At 47.1% G+C, this 6,246-nt stretch overlaps 1 pseudogene; it reads left to right on the forward strand.

Annotated features, from left to right (window-relative positions):
- On the forward strand, positions 1–3,314 carry LOC125542437 (annotated as a pseudogene).
- Positions 3,315–6,246: the final 2,932 nt, after the last annotated feature.

A 6,246-nucleotide genomic window follows, 5' to 3' on the forward strand; every position in this document is an offset into this window, starting at 1 on the left:
CCTGTCGCTGAAATGAAACCCTCATTCCTCCTGTGTGCGGGTGCGCCATGGCCTCGCCGCAGCAGTCGCCGCCGGCGAAGAAACCCCCACCACTCCCCCCGACGACCATAAGCTCCCTGGACCTAGACACCCTGCGCGAGATCTTCCTCTGCCTCCCCTCTCTCCCGAGCCTCGCCCGCGCCGCCCTCAGCTGCCGCACCTTCTTGGACGCCGTCCGTTCGTCGCCCGCTTTCCGCCGCCGGTTCCGTGCGCTCCACCCACCCCCGCTCCTAGGCCACTTCCTCACCACCCAAGACACCACCATCCCACCTTCGTGCCCCTCCGCAGCCGCTCCGACCCGGACATAGCAGCGGCGGTACGCGGCGCCGATTTCTTCCTCACCCGCCTCCCAGTCCTCGAAGACGGCGCCGTGCCCGTTCCTGCACCCGTCTCCGCCCCCGAAGACAACGGGGATGGCGTGTCCATTCCTGTCCCCGCCCCCGCACCCGAAGACGACGGCGAGGATGCCGTCTCCGGCTCTGAAGACGACGACGAGGATCCCATCCCCGACCCCGAGTGGTCAATCGACGACTGCCGCGACGGATTCGTCGTTCTCCACAACTGGAGCACTCAGCAGATCGCCGTCTACAACCCGCTCGCCCGGACCCTGGACCTCTTCCCCCTGCCGCCCCGCCGGGAGGACTGCGAGGGCCAGTATTCTGATTACTACATCCTCGCCGAGGAAGAAGAAGAAGACTACTTGCCGTATCGCGTCGTGTGCGTCTGGCACAGCGAACGCGGGGCGCGCGCCATGGTTTTATCATCGGACACCAGCAAGTGGCAGATTTTCCCATGGGTAGACATTGATGGGCTCTGGCCTCAAACTGGTAAGCTGGTGAATGGCTGCATCTATTGGACCATTGGGATGAATGATGCCCGTGTGCTTAACACTGCTACAATGCAATTCTCTCGGATGGATAAGCCGCCACGCAGGAGAGGGAATGAGATATTGACGGCTGGTAAGACCAAGGATGGAAGACTCTGTGTGGTCTGCGCACCTTTGGGGCCACTGACATTTGAATCCGTGCTTGCTGTTTGGATTCGGAGAGCCGATGATGATGGCGTCGAGAGGTGGATGTTGGATAAGTCACTCCCCTTGCAGGAGATAGCTGGAATCGTTCGGTGTGAATTCAAGGAAGACAATGTTAAATATCAAGTGACTGTTAGGACGATTATCGATGGGTTTGTGTACTTCTCTGCTTATTGTGGGGTGTGGCAGCATCATCATTCGACACTCTGGCTCCTATCATTCTGCTTGGAAACAGCGGCGCTGAACAAGCTTGGGCGTATCCTTAGTGGTGTTTCCTATCCCTACATCATGCCGTGGCCTCGTTCTTTGGTTGGTACACAGCAAGGTGACTAAGCCCTCGGCTCAAGGTTGATTGACTAGGAGGATCAAATTTTGTTACTAAGCTTTATTTATCTTGAAGTTATGAACTGTTGTTTTGCCATGGTAATTTGATTTACTCGTCTGAAAAAGAATAAATCAAGATGCCGAGGTTCTGTTGAGAATTGTCAATCATTTGCATACCTTTGAACATACTAGCAATCATACTCCTACTCTATGCATACTGGAAATGCCTATAAGATATTTTCAAATTATCTTCAAGAAAAAAAAGGAGTAATTTTATTTGCTAGAGATTCCCTCAGAGTAGCTACAGATATCATATGAGAATGTAACAAGTTTCATATATCCAAATAGCTAGAGATAATTGTGGTGATCAGTAAGATATCTACATTATCAAATGGAACTAACTTGTTTCTCATTTTACTTCTGTTAGCAAGGTTACATAGGTTCTCTTGTTCATCACGCACATACATTACAAAAATAATACATCAAATAGCTGGCTGTCCTATGTAGAAAATGGTTTGTAGTGTATTTTTTTGCAGGTGCACGTCATTTGTTTTTTAATACTCCCTCCATTTCCTTATACAAGGCTTAGCAATGTATCACTTATACCAGTGCAGGAGTAGAAAGATTCAGTGTGATTGTTAATAGACATATTGGTCCTAGCATTATAACACTAACACACTCTGCACTCACTCTGCACTAGTAGACAATTGTACTAGGTGAAATTAGCTAGATTTTTCTTGGCATTACTTATTTCAAGTTTGTGTGCCTCGATAGGAATACATCTTTGTGATGCAACTTGGCTGTTGGGAGTATATGTTATCTTTATACTTTTCCTGATTGCATTGTTTCACAAACAGACCCGGAAATCGGGAAAGATGGTCAGTTATTTCTTCAACACCTTAGAAGTTACAATGTCATCTCTTGCTGCCATTTCTTATTTTTGGATAAAACAACTTACACATACATTCCATTTGGTGAGGCTGAGGACAGATTTTAAAAGATTTTGAGCTATATCGCTTAGATTTTTCTTAGCTATAGCTGATACTACTATCTTTGCCATCTCTGTGAGTAAAATCACTATCTGCCCACTCGTACCAAGCTTCAAAGATTTACTGAGTTTAAATGTTCTGCAAATCAAGATGTAGCTGCCCTGCTGCACAAGTATCTTTAGCTAAATTTTCTTTTATGGCCTTCTTGATTATCTTGACATGATAGCCTAGCAACCTGGTGCAATTCCAGCTTTAGCAGGCAGAGTGAGAAACTGGGAACTAATTCTCTGATATAGCAGGCAGAAGAAAGTAAAAGTCAATGTCAAGCTAGTTTTTGCATAACCATCTTATCCAACGTGGGCTGATCGAATTGATTTCATTTTACAGCAAACCAGCTTATCCAGTTAAAGACACACAATTCTCTTGCGTGCTCTTGAATTGAAGTGATGCCTGCTCATTAAGCTGCATGATTGGACTCATCAAGGCAAAGGTGTAGAAGAAGAAACATTTGTGCCGTTTGTACTGGCAACATGGTTGGTTAAAACTAGGGATCTTGACTGGGGAATACCAAGGAAGCGGGGCGACAAGTTTGCAAGCAGGGCTTCATCAATATGCTAGAATTGTCGGTTCACACGACAAATCTTAACTATCTGCAGTTAGAACTTGCAATGTCTTGTCAGAACTTCCATAGAGCTCTTAAGGTGCGGAGTGACTGCCTATCAGTCTAGGGAATGAAACTCTGAACGATCACGCTGTTCATGCATTGAAACAGGTTCTGTATAACAATTAGAGAAGAAACGATCTGAATTTGCCATTGTTGTCAGTCTTTCTTACCACGCGGCTAGTACCTATGCGTGGAATTTTTGCGGCGTATTTCTATGTGAAACAAAACGAATGCATAATTTGATGAAGACCCAGACAAAGTATCAATATGTTTCAGATAGATGCAAACAAAAAAAAACTTTCAATGGTTTCAGATGCTGGAGAAGACATTTCCATTGCAGGGGATTGCTGAGGTCGCTCAGTGTTCACAAGAGAATACTGTTGAAGTGAAAACTGGCAATTACCAATGGCTTTGTGTACTTGTTCTATCCTTCCACTTGCTGGTCCCTGTCCCGACGTAATGGTGTGGCCTCGTTTTTTGTCCGATGGCATCGTTCTTTGCCTCAGTTTTCTTTTCTAGCCCTGTTTGGGCTATGTAAATAACTCATTGCCCATCTATTCAAAGCTTTTGCATTTTCTTGAAAAACAATAAGGTAGGAACAAACTAGAACTACAATTTTTCTTTTTATACTTCTTTATCTTAGTTATTAGCTGATGTCCTGATATGGTTTTAGTACAATTTAATCCTGGTAACCTGGTCAGATTTACTCGTCAAAATAATAGATCAAGATGTTGATGCATTGTTGAGGATTGCAAGTCATCTGTGTAATTTTGAGCATACCAATAGTAATCGCATTCCTTCTCTTGTTTGTTCCTATCCTTTCGTTTGCTGGTGCCTATCCCTACTGCACAATAAGGTGAAACCTTTCCTCAATTTTTTTTACTTGCCCTGTTTGTTTTTTTTTGACTGGAAGGCCTTCATGCTAATTTTACTAAAATCAAATAATGCTTACATTGTCTGCTAAAAATTTAGCGATAGTACCCGGAGGTGCATCCACCCATAAGGAAGGGTTGTTTGCACGCCCCCACTCAGCTTGCTCATGAGCAACCACATTTGATTCTCTATTACAGTGCTCAACTATAACCTTCTCGAACTCTCGTAATAACTCTCTACAATCGTCTTAAACTGGAGCTGCCACCATCGAATGTCCCTCATTTAGATGTATAGCATCAACCACAACAGAGTTATCCATCTCCACCAAGACATTTTTGCACCCCATGCTTTGAAGTAACTTTAAATCTTCAAGTAATGCCACCGCTTCCGCAAAGATGACTTCTGCCACGTGCTCAAGGCGAGAACTAGGCGCAATGCCGTCTGCACTTGCTCCCCTCTAACCTGTTGTCTACGCTGCCACCACATGAACCAGCTCGTTGTAGCTATTAGCTCTGGAAGCTCTATCGAGTCCTCATAATTGTTCTGCGTCGATTGATCACACAAGAGGACTTCCAGCACACCAGAACCCGACGGATCGACAAGCAATGCATCCTGTACGATCCTCTCAATCCCAACTGCGGCCCAGTCTGCCTTTACTCTCACACAGTTAAACAAAGCATGCTTGATATCTTCTGCTCCCGTTTTGAAAATTGGGCATTGAGAAGTACTGCCAATGTGACGGTTTGCAAGAACACAAAAACAGGGAATAGCATTATGTAAACATCTCCACATAAAGATCTTCATTTTCTCGGCAGTTTTAGACTCCAAATTTTCCTCCATACCGGGTGTGGCCGGGAACCTGTTGGAGATATGCCCTAGAGGCAATCATGTATGATGATATTTTCTATGTGTTTATGAATAAAGATAGTCCTTGGACATTATCAATGATGTGTATCAGCAAGTACGTGACTTGTTTGTGGGACTATGCATTGTATGATGACTGTCCTAAAAGGTCCCTAGGTGAAAGGGCTATGTGGACGCACAACCGACTAGACTAGCATATGACACGGTCGATGGCTTGGTCTCACTAGCCATGGAGCATTGGATGCTAACCGGATAATATGGACTCGGAAGGATCTGGTCGGATTCAACGTAGTCGGATCTGAGTTGAGATAAGATCCGAGTCGGACAGACCCAACTATGAGATGCAGCGATATGTCATCTGTGAGTCTCTAGTGCAACATATGTTCTATGTGTTAGGGAACGTAGCATAAATTCAAAATTTTCCTACGTGTCACCAAGATCCATCTATGGAGTCATCTAGCAACGAGGGAGGAGTGGATCTACATACCCTTGTAGATCGCGCGCGGAAGCGTTCAAGAGAACGGGGTTGATGGAGTCGTACTCGTCGTGATCCAAATCACCGATGATCCTAGCGCCGAACGGACGGCACCTCCGCGTTCAACACACGTACGGAGCAGCGACGTCTCCTCCTTCTTGATCCAGCAAGGGGGGAGGAGAGGTTGATGGAGATCCAGCAGCACGACGGCGTGGTGGTGGAAGTAGCAGGATTCCAACAGGGCTTCGCCAAGCGCTGTGGGAGGAGGGAGATGTGTCATGGGAGGGAGAGGGAGGCGCCAGGGCTTAGGTATGGTTGCCCTCCCTTCCCCCACTATATATAGGGCCAAGGGAGAGGGGGAGGGCGCAGCCTTGCCCCTTCCTCCAAGGAAGGGTGCGGCCAAGGGGGGGAGGAGTCCATCCTCCCCAAGGCACCTCGGAGGTGCCTTCCCCCTTTAGGACTCTCCCCTTTTCCTCTTCTCTTGGCGCATGGGCCTCTTGGGGCTGGTGCCCTTGGCCCATATAGGCCCAAGGCGCACCCCCTACAGCCCATGTGGCCCCCGGGGCAGGTGGCCCCACCCGGTGGACCCCCGGGACCCTTCCGGTGGTCCCGGTACAATACCGGTGACCCCGAAACTTGTCCCGATGGCCGAAATAGCACTTCCTATATATAATTCTTTACCTCCGGACCATTCCGGAACTCTTCGTGACGTCCGGGATCTCATCTGGGACTCCGAACAACTTTCGGGTTACCGCATACTAATATCTCTATAACCCTAGCGTCACCGAACCTTAAGTGTGTAGACCTTACGGGTTCGGGAGACATGCAGACATGACCGAGATGACTCTCCGGTCAATAACCAACAGCGGGATCTGGATACCCATGTTGGCTCCCACATGCTGCATGATGATCTCATCGGATGAACCACGATGTCGAGGATTTAATCAATCCCGTATACAATTCCCTTTGTCTAGCGGTATTGTACTTG

Source organism: Triticum urartu, chromosome 3 (assembly GCF_003073215.2).
Source record: "Triticum urartu cultivar G1812 chromosome 3, Tu2.1, whole genome shotgun sequence".
NCBI lineage: Eukaryota > Viridiplantae > Streptophyta > Magnoliopsida > Poales > Poaceae > Triticum > Triticum urartu.